Here is a 13,551-nt window from a genome sequence, read left to right on the forward strand (position 1 = left end):
CCAGGCTGGGTTTGAATTCCTGGCCTTAAGTGATCCTCCCACTTTGGTCTTCCAAAGCACTGGGATTACAGGCGGGAGTCCCTGCGCCCAGCGAAGCCTATATTAAACCCTTTTATGTTCACTCTGCGGTACTGCAGAGAGGGCAGGGAGGGAGCAGAGGTGACCTGGGGACTTCAGTGGAGGCGTCAGTAACCTAGGGTTGTTTTGATGTGCCTTGGTTATGGTATATGTGGAAGATTTTAGAGCTTGTTATAAAAAGTGATGACCCATGGCTCTCCAGGCTGGGTCTGGGATTGCCTTTGTGGATTACAAGAGGATATTATGCAGCAGTTTTTTAAAAATGAGGCAGACTGGGACAATCTATCTCCAAGATACATAGGCGCTGTTAAGGGGGCAAAGCAAGATGTAGTAGGGCATGTATAGTATGCACTGTGTGCTGTGTGCTATCTGCACAGAACTGTGAGGTCTGATACAGTAGCCACTAGCCACATATGGCAATTAACATAGAAATTTAGGTTGGGCCTGGTGGCTCACGCCTGTAATCCCAGCACTTTGGGAGGCCAAGTGGGAGGAGAGCTTGAGGCCAATAGTTCGAGACCAGCCTGGGCAACATAGTGAAACCCCTTCTCTACAAAAAACGTATTTATTTTTAATTTATTTTTGTTTTTTTGACATGGTTCTAGTCACCCAGGCTAGAGTGCAGTGGCGCAGTCTCAGCTTATTACAACCTCTGCCTCCTGGGTTCAAGCGATTCGCATGCCTCAGCTTCCTGAGTAGCTGGGACTACAGGCGCGCACCACTATACCCAGCAAATCCAGGAAATGATCTCAAGAGATCAGTAAGAACCTAGGGGATCATTCTTGAACAAGAAAAATGCCCCCTACCCACAAAGAGACAAAACTAGTTAACCCTCGTATTTTTTTCCCACCTTTCCTTACTCTTCAAGGCTTACCACCTTTCTATCCTGCAAAATCTTTTGGTTTTATAGATTCCTTTCATTCCTAAAGCTATCACCACACCAGGTCCCTATCTATCACCACTGGGCAACGCCGACAGCCTCCTTAGCTGCTCTTCCCAACACCGGTCAATCATACTACTTTTCCTCAATAAACTCCCCTCAAACCTTTTTCATCCTGGCATTCTAATGTTTAAGGAACCACGTGGCTCCTTTGTTTGAAAATACAAAAGGAAAATAAAATTACTTAAAACATTTTAGTTCACAAGAACTTTGATAAATACTCTTTTTCTTGGATATTAAAGTCTTACGTCCCCTACACAGGTATTTACCTAAATAACACTACAAAGTGAGCCTCCTGATAATATGTTTTGGAAAATATGGTTAATAAACTAATTAAAGAAAGGCAAGGCAGCACTAAGGAATACTAACAATTCCCAATTTATGAACAAGTTTCATTTTACAAGTGTATCTGTTATATGATGGTTTAGAACTGGAAGTGATTTCCAGGAGAAAGTTGTTACAATGTTGTTTTTCCATAATGCTGCTCAAATTCTGATCACGTCCAATGAAAAATGGAAAACCTCAACTCAAGTGTCCAAAAAGTATCCTGTGTTCAAAATACCAGCAATATGAGCAGAAAGCTAAGCTGTCATTAAACGTGAGAGGTGGACAGCTAACAAGTCTGGAGTAAGCTAGTTATCGTACTCCAGTGGCAGAGCAGAGCACCACAAAACAGTAACACAAGAATAAGAGCTTCACATCTTGTGTTCCTAACAAAAACAAGCCATACAAACTCAGCTTATCAGAGGTAAAGAGAGACCTCCTCCTCAACATTCAAAGTGTACATTTTTCACTCTGACAATTTACAGCTTAAAACAAGGGACACTCATTGAATATCAGGGACATGTTTAATGTTATACCGTACAGACTGCAGGAAAGAACACAGGACTAAGGCTGTAGAATGATACTTTCAATACAATAAGGACTTGGTTTCTAATACAGTCACTATCAATAATGAAGAAAATCAAGTGGATTCTAACATTGATGAGTCAATTCATTCCTGTTGCTTGTTTCTGTGCTATTAGTGAAGTAACTGTTTTAACTATGTGTCTGAGTAGGCCACTAGAATGCTTAGAACATTTGACTTTCCTGTGTGCTTTATCCCAGTCCACACAAAAATATGCACTGTATGTACTGTAGTTATCTATCACCTGCGTGGGAATTCTTTTCAACTCATATTTTGCTCCTTGCCTCGCAAGTACTCACTACCTAGCTCAAAAGCAGTGTGAAACAAACAGGAAAGATCAGGAGACAGTTCTCACTTTTACTTACTTTATATGATCCTAAACATATAAATTGATCTCTAGAAATAAGAACAATATCTGCTTCACAAAGTTGTGATAGCCATACAATGATGTAATCCTAACTGCAACCTAACGTGTATATTAGATAAGAATAACAATCTATTTAGTCATTTTAACCATGGATTTAAATTCCATACCAAAAAGGTATGAAAAAGGAAGAAAAATAGAATAACAAGATTCAAGAAAAACCTCTCAGAGACAAATTCAGAAAACAGAAGTGTTTTCAGTTACCAACAAGCCATATTCTGAGAGTTTCTTGAGCTTCGAACTTTATAGTCATCTAAAAGTTCCACTCTAAACAGAAAAATCAATGTAGTCTATTAGAATAGACATTGCGTTATCAGTGACATTACCCCCAAATTTAAAAAGATGGAGGTAATAAAGCACAAGGAGGAAAAAAGAAGAGAACCGAATTGTCCAGAGTTAAATATCCCACAATTTAGTTGTAACGTAAAACCCAGGAAAAAACTTGGATACACGCTTTGTCTTCACCCACTTTCATCTGTCACATGAAGTAGGTTGTGTCAGCTTTCTACAGATATCTGTAGTAATGTGGAACAAATGTACCAGAGCCAATACTTTTTTTTTTTTTTTTTTTTTTTTCTGAGATGGAATCTCGCTCTGTCACCCAGGCTGGATGCAGTGGCAGGATCTCGGCTCACTGCAACCTCCAAATCTCGGGTTCAAGTGATTCTCCTGCCTCAGCCTCCTGAGTAGCTGGAAATACAGGTACATGTCACCACAACTGGCTAATTTTTGTATTTTTAGTAGAGACAGGGTTTTGCCACATTGGCCAGACTGGTCTCGAACTCCTGACCTCAAGTGATCTGCCCACATCAGCCTCTTAAAGTGCTGCAGTTACAGGTGTGAGGCACAGCACCCAGCCCCAGAGCCAATTCAATCTAGACTGCCAATTCATCCTGACAGACCCTTGAAATTGAACATAGCACTTTTACTGCTTAAACCAGGTTACCTCTAATACTGAAATGAAATTTGTGTATTTTTGGTAGTTTATTTCAGCCAAGCATTTAGCCCACCATGAACTCACTCCATCCTCCTTCCTTCCATTTAACCAATATTTAAACAACTATTAGTTACCAAGAATTAGACAAGGTTAGGGATGCAAAAACAAGAACTGTGGCTCAAGTTCACAATTTAATGTGGAAGATAGATGTTAATAATCAAATAACCATATAAAATGTAAGATAAGAGATCCTAACTATATCAAATTTGGACTGGGGGATCTAGAAAGACTTGTGATATAAACATTTAAACAGACCTCCAAAGCATAAATTAGGACTTGGATGCACAAACTGATAGGGGTTGGGGATGTGGAGCAGAAGATATTAGGTGGAACTGTGGGGTGTCACAAAGAAGAAACGACATGTATACAATGGTTACGTGGTGAGAACTCCAACAATGAACAAGGAAAAGAATGTATTCAACTTGACAATGGATACAGGTAGGCAGGGCCAGGTCACACAGAACCTGGCAATCCATGTTAATCATAAAACAATATAAGTAATCCTCATCTTCCTTCATGCTCTTTTATTTATCTCAGACTCTGTTTAAATGAGAATTTACAAATACAAGCTAAAAGATAATAAACTCCCACATAACCATCAATTAATTTCAACTATCAACTTTTGGCGAATCCCACCTCATCTATAACATCTATCTCCCCACCCCTATGAATTATTTTTAAGCCAATTCCCAACATCCCATCATTACCTCTAAATATTTCAGTATGTGTTTCTAAAATGTAAGGTCTTTAAAAATATGTACAGATACATTTCATAATTTAAAAAACAATAATTCCTTAATGTTAAATATCCAGTTACTGGTTAAATTTCCCGGACTGTCTCAGTTGTTTTCTCCAAATCAGAGTCAAATAAGATCCACACAATTCATTTGGTTAATACATCTCAAGCTTGTAACACGCTCCTCCTCCTCATTTTCCTTCCTCACAATTTGTGGAAGAGACAGCACTATCTGTCCTCTGGAATTTCCTACATTGTGCATTTTGCTGACTGTGCCTTTAACACAAAGCCCATACTTTTGAACTTGATAAACTGACACTTCTTGGCTGGGTGTGGTGACTCACGCCTATAATCTCAGCACTGTGGGAGGCTGAGGCAGGCAGATCATCTAGCCTGGGTGACAGAGCAAGACTCTGTCTCAAAAATAAATAAACAAACAAACTACCTTTAGTAGTTTGATATATTTCATTTCCTGTAGGTCAACTCATAAATTATTCTTTTTGTACATGACATTTTTACATGTTTAACATGCTAACATGTTTAACATGAGGGATGTCCCCAATGACAGTGAAATACTTGGGAATAAACTTGATAAGACAGTTATAAATCTATATGCTGATAATTTTAAAATACTGATGAAAAAATCAAAGAAGACTTAAATAAGTGGAGAGACGTACATAAATTGGAAGACAATATAGTCAAGATGTCAATTTTCCCAAATCAGTCTTCGTTGTAATTCTTACTAAAATACCTGTAATGATTTTTGTCAAATTGACAAAATAAAGTGAGAGGAGTCACTGTACATGGTACTAAGTCTTCCTATGTATCTACAGTAATCAAGGCATGTGGTATTGGTGGAGAAACAGATCAATGGATCAGAATAGAGTACCAAAAAATAGGCCCACACAAACATGCCTGATTATTGAAATGTGAAAAACCAACACAATAGAGTAAGGATAGCTTTTTAAATAAATGATGTTGGGTTAATCTATAGGCAATTAATGAACCTTGACCTAAACTCAAAAGGAATGATGGGCATAAATGTGAATTTTAAAATTATAAAAATTTTTTCATATATAAGAAAAATCTTTAAAATCTAGGGCTAGACAAGGAATTTTTAGACTTGACAGCAAAAGCACAATAAAAGGAAAAATTAATAAAAATATATATCATCAAAATGATAATTTTTTTCTGTTAAAGTTTATGTGAATTGTATAAAAATACAAGCTATAGAGTTGGAGAAAATATTTGCAGACCATATATCTGACAAATAGCCGGTATCTAGAATACATAAAGAACTATCAAAACTCAATAGTAATAAGATACACAATCTAGTTCGACAATGGGCAAAAGACATGAACAGATAATTCAACGAAGAGGTTACACTGATGGCAAATAAGCAGTAGGGGGCGGGGGGAAAGACTTGATGTCATCAGTCTTTAGGTAAGTGCAGATTAAAACTACAGTGAGATATCAGTATTCACCTATCAGTATGGCTAAGAAGAAAAATAGTAACAACACCAAATGCTGGTGAGGATGCAGAGAAACTGGATCTCACATATATTGCTGATGGGAATGTAAAATGGTACAACCTCTCTGTGAAACAGTCTGGCAGTTTCTTATAAAACTAAGTATGTAATTACCACATGAGCCAATGGTTGCACTTTTGGGCATTCATACCAGAGACATACAAACTTATGTTCAGACAAAAACCTATACAGGAATGTTTAAAGCAGCTTTATTCATAATAGCCCAAACTGAAAAGAATCCAAATGTCCTTCAACAAGTTAATGATTAAACTGTGGTGTATTATACTATGAAAAATGTCTCAGCAATAAAAGGAAAATTCCATCGATACACCCACTATTCCTGATGAATCTCCAGAGAATTATGCTATAATAATTATTCTTACATTATAACATAATAATTATACCTATTAGAAGGATACATACTCTATGATTCCATTTCTATAACCTTCTTGAAATGACAAAATGATAGAAATGGAGAACATACTCGTGGTTGCCAGAGTTAAGGAGAGTTGGTGTGACTGTAAAAGGGCAGCATGAGGGATCCTTGCGGTGATGGAAATATTGTTTACTTTGTCTGTATCAATGTCAGTATCCTTGTTGTAATTACAATCTATAGTTTTAGAAGATGTCATCATTGGAGGAAACGGGATAAATTGTACAGGGGATCGTTCTGTAGCATTTTTTACAAGTGTTGTGAATCTACAATAAGCTCAAAACTTCAAGTTTAAAAATAAAGGAACAAAGTTTATGATCTGCATATTTCAGACTATTTGAAGTTATATCAAGTGTAAAACAATAACAAGAACAAAACTGTAAAAATATTTTAAAAATACTTGAAGATATATCAACTTCAGACAAAAAGTATGAAGTAAAATTAAACTCTCAAGGATAGAAAATTCAGGATATTTTAAAAAAGTGATAAACTCTGAAATCAGTGAAACAAATACACCAGTCTAAATAAATTCTACACATCTGGTTACAAAATTGATATGTAAATATTATAAGTTACCTTTACAAAGAAGGAATATAAATAAAAATAATTTTAATGAAAGTAACTTATTTTTAAAACAACAAATGTCCTTTTAAAAGTCAAAATACTAAAGAAGGGACACTTCAATAGCTTCTGCTCCACATTTAATTTTAAAAATAAGAGAAATGTGTATTTTACAAATTGTGGTGTTATCATAACAACTTTTAAGCCTAGGATATTTATTTTTCTTTCTTAGCCTTCTCACAATTTCTCTAAATAAGCAGCAAGCTCAGATAAAAACCAAATTACGTATCTATGTTTACTTCATTAAGTATCTGCTTAAAGTTAAAAAGAATGTTTGCAATATTTCGTTTAACTTCTGCATCCAAATATTAATCACAAGTTCATCTAGGTGACTAAGCTCAAGAAAGCATCACCTTCAATACACAACATTTATTTATGGTTGGCCCTATGTGCTATTGTTTGATTCTCTTATTTGTTTATGGTTTTGCATTAGGTGCTGTGTAAAAAGTGATACATAACTCAGGTGGCATGGTGCTATGACGAGCACATAAAAGCAGAGTAGTTAATTTCTCAGTTCTTCATTGTAATGCTTGCTTAAATTAAAGTGTTTATACATTATATAATAATATATAAAATTATTGTGACTTTGGCACTTGATATATTACAAGCACACTTTTAAAAAACTGGTAGGTGTTTTTAAATCATTTGAAGATTTTTATCAAATAATTTTTTTAAATCCCACTATTGAAAAAATAAATATCCACAATTAAAAAAAATGCTTAGGTTTCAGGCCCTAGGTGTCTGAATACCACACCGAAGTCATAGCTGTAAAAAATGTCTTTAATTTAAAGAGAAAGAGAAAGAGATGAAATGGAAAAATTCAAGCCATATGTACTGTATTTGGATATTGAGGGAAACGTTGAAATACAGCTCTGAGGTAAAGTCTAAATCCCACAACACCGTTACCAGCATTAATTGTCTCAACTATTCATGCTTTGGTAGATGTCCCTTAGTTTATACACAGCCTTTCTTTGGATTTTTAACATTCACAGTCAGAATAATCTTTTTCTTACAGCAAAGTTTCCATAATTAATTTTCAGAGCTGAAAATAAGCCTATGAATTGACCTAAAGAAAATCTTGATTTTGTCCATTTTCTACTATGCATTTTCTATGCTGTCTTTATTTTAAAAGCTGCTCTTAGGAATGTTATACTATATCCCACAGTGTTTCCTTAGCAACTTCTATAGTGCCCTTGGGCTACAGATCTTAATTCCACCACACGTCGTAAGTACTTTTTAAAAGTATAACATGTTTAAAGCTTAAGCTTTCATATATACAAAATTCAGCACATTTTCGGGTTTTCCTGTGGGTGTTTGTAATAGCATCTGTTAGTGGCTGTCCACAGAAGTGAGCCAAGCTCCAAAAAAGACAATGAATGGCATGATTTCATAAGAATAACTGAATCACGGTTCTTCAGAATTTAACATCTGAAATCCTCGTAAAAAGATCCACTATGTTGGATCCACATTTAAATCTTGTTTCTGTGCTTGGTCCAAATGAAGAATTACTGTTATCTGAACAGCTTTGAGTACACTGCCTATAGATAACCCAAGGATATTGCTTTCTGAGCCCCTTAATCACAAACCATATGAACGGTTTTGTATTTAAAGTGAGTCCAAATGTTTTCAAGCTTTAATGCGTACAGTTATGTAACAATGATTTTGCACCATTTTTGTTTAATTCAATTTCTATTCATTGCATTTCAAAAAGAAAGTGGAAAAATGCACAGAACTTTCCACTATATTATTAATGTATCATTTTGTTTATATTAATGTTATCACCTATTTTCTCCATAAAAGCAAAAGGTGTTTTATCATATTAGCGACTCAGTAGGAGTAACTGTGATAACAATAATACATTTATGTTGACCTTCTAGTTCTTATATTAAATATTTTTATTCTATATAAACAGAATCATTTTTAATTCTGTATAGGAGATGCTAGATGATGAAATAGAAAAATCACAGGCTGGACACTCCAAAAAAAGTGAATTCAAATTCCAATGTCAGGCTTTACCAACCTTCTTTTTTTGGTAAATTACTTAATCTCTCATCATCTAATGTTTCAATAGTATAACTGAGTAGTGTAAATATGTAAATATGGAGTATGTGAAATATATCTACTTCAAAAGACTAGGGGTTTTTTTTTAAAGAATTTTTTTTACATGTTATCTACAAAGATCAAGCATTGTTATTATTGGAGTAGATGTCTAGGATAATCTATTCAAGGAACACCAATTAGTCCAAATTGATGAAGCCTGTATCTCCTGCAAAGGAAGCACTAATTCCACAACTATGCAATAATCAGCAGTAATTATTGAGGCTGTATTTCCAGATCAGAATATTCCATGTAAGCAGATGTAAAAAGAACATTTGCCACAATGTGGATGAACCTAAGGATGTTTATGCTAAGTCTGGCCAGGTATAGAAAAAAAAAAACTATATGATTTCACTTATGTGTAGAATCTGAAAACATTGACAGAGAGGCATACAGTGGAATGGTGCTTGCCAGGGGCTGTGGTAGCCAGAGAGACAGAGAATGGAGGGATGTTGGACAAAGGGTACAAAATTTCAGTAAACAGTCTTGGAGATCTATTGTACAACATGATAACTATAGGTAATAATGATATATTCTTAAAACAATCTTGGCATGGTATGGTGCCAATCAAAAAAAGAATATATATATATATTCTTGAAAATTGCTGAGAGTAGATTTTAAGTGTTCTCATCACACACACAAAAATATGTCAGGTGATAGATATGTTAATTTAATCATTCCACAATGTACACATATATAAAAAAATCACACTGTATACCATGTACATATATACATACACAATTTTTCAAAAAATCATGTTGCATACCATATATGTGTATATATACAATTATATATAAATATTGTGCATATATATATATGAACCAAGGCTGAATTTTCATGGAGGTGATAGTGACCAGTGGAGCAAATTGTGACCCATCTTGATATCAAGGACATAAAAAGGGAAGGGATCAAGCACTGTTTTGAGAGTTAAATGAAAGAATATAATTTTTATAAGTAGCGCTATCTATAACATAGAATAGATACTTAGAATGTTAGTTATCCTTTGCTTTGCCGCTTGAATTTTCAAATAACATCCTCTGAAAAAAATAATATTGCAAATGGGAATATTTTCTAAATTGTACCAAATATTATATACACATTTAAATAGATAGAAATAGAGACAATAAGTAGGTAATCAGATAGCTAGTAGTAGATGTTCATTCAGCACCTGCCCCTGTGAAGAAATCTTTACATTAATCCTCAAAATAACCTTATTAGTGGGTACTATTACCTCACTTTACAGATGAGTAAACTAATTTCTTTTTGTATGTGGCTACAAAAGGTGAAACCAGGACTAGATACCAGCTGTCTCCAGAGCCCATTGCCTAGCAAATACCAGTAACAAACCACAGAACTATGACAACAAATTGTTTGTTTGTTTGTTTGTTTGTTTTTTGAGATGGAGTCTTGGTCTGTCACCCAGACTGGAGTGCAGTGGTGCAATCTCGGCTCACTGCAACCTCCACCTCCCGGGTTCAAACAATTCTCCTGCTTCAGCCTCCAGTGTAGCTGCGATTACAGGCACCCGCCACCATGCCCAGCTAATTTTTGTATTTTTGGTAGAGACGTTTCACCATGTTGGCCAGACTGGTCTCGACCTCCTGACATCAGGTGATCCACCCACCTCGGCCTCCCAAAGTGCTGTGATTACAAAACAGTTGTTTTTAAATATATACAGATTAAACACATATGACTCTTCAACATCTAATTTTAAATTTATTTCACAATCCTAGTGCTGATTACATAGCTGTCATAAAATTCAGGTCATACTTTTAATGAAACAGAAAATATTCTGATTCAAATCCCATTTCTTTTCCTCACAGATTTTTAGTTGGAATTTACAGATTTTGTCAGGCAATAAATTGATAGGATCACAGACTACAAATATGAAAAAAAAATCTGCTTAAAAAACTTCTGGAATTATCAAATACCTACTATTAATCCCACCTCCAGATATTAAACACTGACTTTTTAAAAAGTTGTACACTAGATTCTCAGAAAGATTAGGTCTCTATTGGGAAAGACAGCCTGTCTTAGAAGTCAACCCCAAACTATCTAACTCTACAGGAGATAAATGGAGATTTGCCTGGAGAGGGAAGTAAAATATTGCCATGAATCACCTTCCTCACAGCAGTTCTGAAGCTTTTAATTTTCAGCATTGCTGGTCTCCAGGTATGTGCAGTCGATTAACAGTCAACAGAAATTGAACCACCTCCATGCGGAGTCCTGGATATTAGTGTGCAACACTCTTTTAAACAACTTCTTTCTTTCTCCTCTTTTCCTAAATCCATGCTTATTTTTCTTGTTTCATTTTCTTTAAAAGAAAATATGTGCACTATTTTTCTGTCACATGGGTATCACAAATGTATTCCAGACAAATTAAGAAATTACTATATGTCAGAGTTATTGTTTAAACCCTCTTTTTCTTCTTCTTCCACTGTCACGGTCCTCTTTCCTGGACCTTATAAGGAAACTGATCAGATCTCTGAGAAACGACTCATGATAATACATGCATGCCACTGATGAGAATATTCTCCATTTTCTCTTCCTCTCCTTTGTTTCTTGTTCAGTTTTTACTCATCATTCTAGTTCCTCTTATATCAATTATCCTATCCTGTATCTGCTTCTGGTATTTGGCTTTGATAGCATTCAACAAATACTGAATGCTCAGATTTTCCAGAATTTACACTTATAGGATTTTCCCCCAAAATTGTCTTGTTTGTGTTTGTAGACAGCATAAAATGTATTAATTTTCTCTCTCTCTTTTATTTTAATTCAACTGTACAGATTTTATGAAATGCTTCTCATATATGTGGAGATCATTGCATAAATATGTTTAATTAATTCATCAGCAACTCAAAAATAGTAGTAACAAGGATTATCTCTTAGGTGTCAGTCTTATCTCAATCCAGAAATTTCTTGGATAATAAGTCTTCTGAGCAGTCTAATACCTATTATGCTATTGACATTTATACAGTGAGAAAGAAAAATATTATTCAGAAGACAGCACCAGCACCAAATTAGGAAAACAACTACTGGAAGTAAAAGTATTATATAATAATCATTTCTCAATTGGCTGGGTGCGGTGGCTCATGCCTGTAATTTCAGCACTTTGGGAGGCCAAGATGGGTGGATCACCTGAAGTCAGGAGTTTGAGACCAGCCTGGCCAACATGGCGAAACCCCGTCTCTACGAAAAATACAAAAATTAACCAGGCGTGTAGTTGGCGTCTGTAATCCCAGCTACTCGGAAGGCTGAGGCACGAGAATTGCTTAAACCCAGGAGGTGGATGTTGCAGTGAGCTGAGATTGTGCCACTGCATTCCAGCCTGGGTGACAGAGTGAGACTCTATCTCAAAAAAATATAATGATAATAATAATAATAATAATAATTTCTCAGTATCAATGATAAGCTGTAGGGAGAATAAAACAACATGTACATAGAGTGAGTACCTGTTCTTTGTATTCTGAATACCATACTAAACACAGGCACCGAATCTCTGTTCTCAGCCCAGACTTCCACTGTGAACCTGTTTCTGTGCCCTGCTATCTCTGTAATTCGGCTTCCTCCTTGGTGGCTGTGTTGGTGATTTCTAAAGCACTGTCACCTGCTCCCATGTCTTCTTTACAGGTTGTCAATTTTTGTGTCCTTTCTTCTTTTTCATCTCTAAGGGTTGGTCATGGCCATTCCACAGAGACCAATGCTGCCTCCATTTCTCCTTGGTGGAAAGCTAAGAACTGGTCCCTCTACCTTCTGCAATAAGTTTAGCTCTTACACCAAACAACCAAAACCTAGAAAGAAGATGGGAAAATATCCAGGAGCTGTTCTGTTTTTATACATACCCTCTCTTTGCTATATACCCCATTTACCTAATCTTTCCCAAGCCACTGTCACTCCTCTCACAGCATTTCCTTACTTACCCCTGAAGTGGGCAAAACTTGACCATCATAATGAGTCCCTTTTAACTCCCTTCAGCACAACTAGAGTTGACGCTCAAATGTTTGGTACTAGTTTATATAGCTGGAAGATAAATTCCCTTCCTCCAATATCTCAAACTATTTTATATTTGCAGCCCAATGTACAAATTCTTAAGTTAATGCATGTTAAAACCAGTGAACAAAAGGCTAAATTGTATGTACGTTGGCAATGTTTTAAAACCCAGTATTATTCATTACTAACGCTTTTTTTGTTAAATTTCAAGTATGTGCTTTTATTTGCCTAAACATTCTCTCTAATATTAATTTCTTAAGAAGGTGATTTGGAGTTAATTGCATGGCAAATGAATTTTGGTGTTGCATAATTAAGAAACCTCAAGCCATTTTCTTCCTGGGATCAATAGATATTTGACATATAATAGCTACATTTTGTAATCTAATTAAAGGATTATTTGACATATTATAGCTTTGGCATATGGAGTCAAGTCTTTCTGACAGAGAGCACTGATGTTGATTGTTTATTTTGTCAGGAAATCCTTACTTATTACACTGAGGACTTGCTTCATAATAAAAGACCTCATGTGTAACATAAGCAATAATTTGTATCTTGAAGTGTATTAAATAATTTCTAGATTGCTCAATATTATGAATGTGGTAGAGATTGTTCGTATCATATGAAAAAGGAGAATCAACAATTCCACTTAAATCTGAAGATTTAAAAACCTTTTGAGGAAAAAAGGAAGTAATAGAAAAAAATTGCTTTAAGATTGCAATTTAAGTCACTTCCAGCTCTTCCAGTTAGTGTTTGATTTTGTACAACCAAACTTTATGTCCTATTTCTCATTAGCCATAAT

Source organism: Macaca nemestrina, chromosome 17 (genome assembly GCF_043159975.1).
Source record: "Macaca nemestrina isolate mMacNem1 chromosome 17, mMacNem.hap1, whole genome shotgun sequence".
NCBI classification, from domain to species: domain Eukaryota; kingdom Metazoa; phylum Chordata; class Mammalia; order Primates; family Cercopithecidae; genus Macaca; species Macaca nemestrina.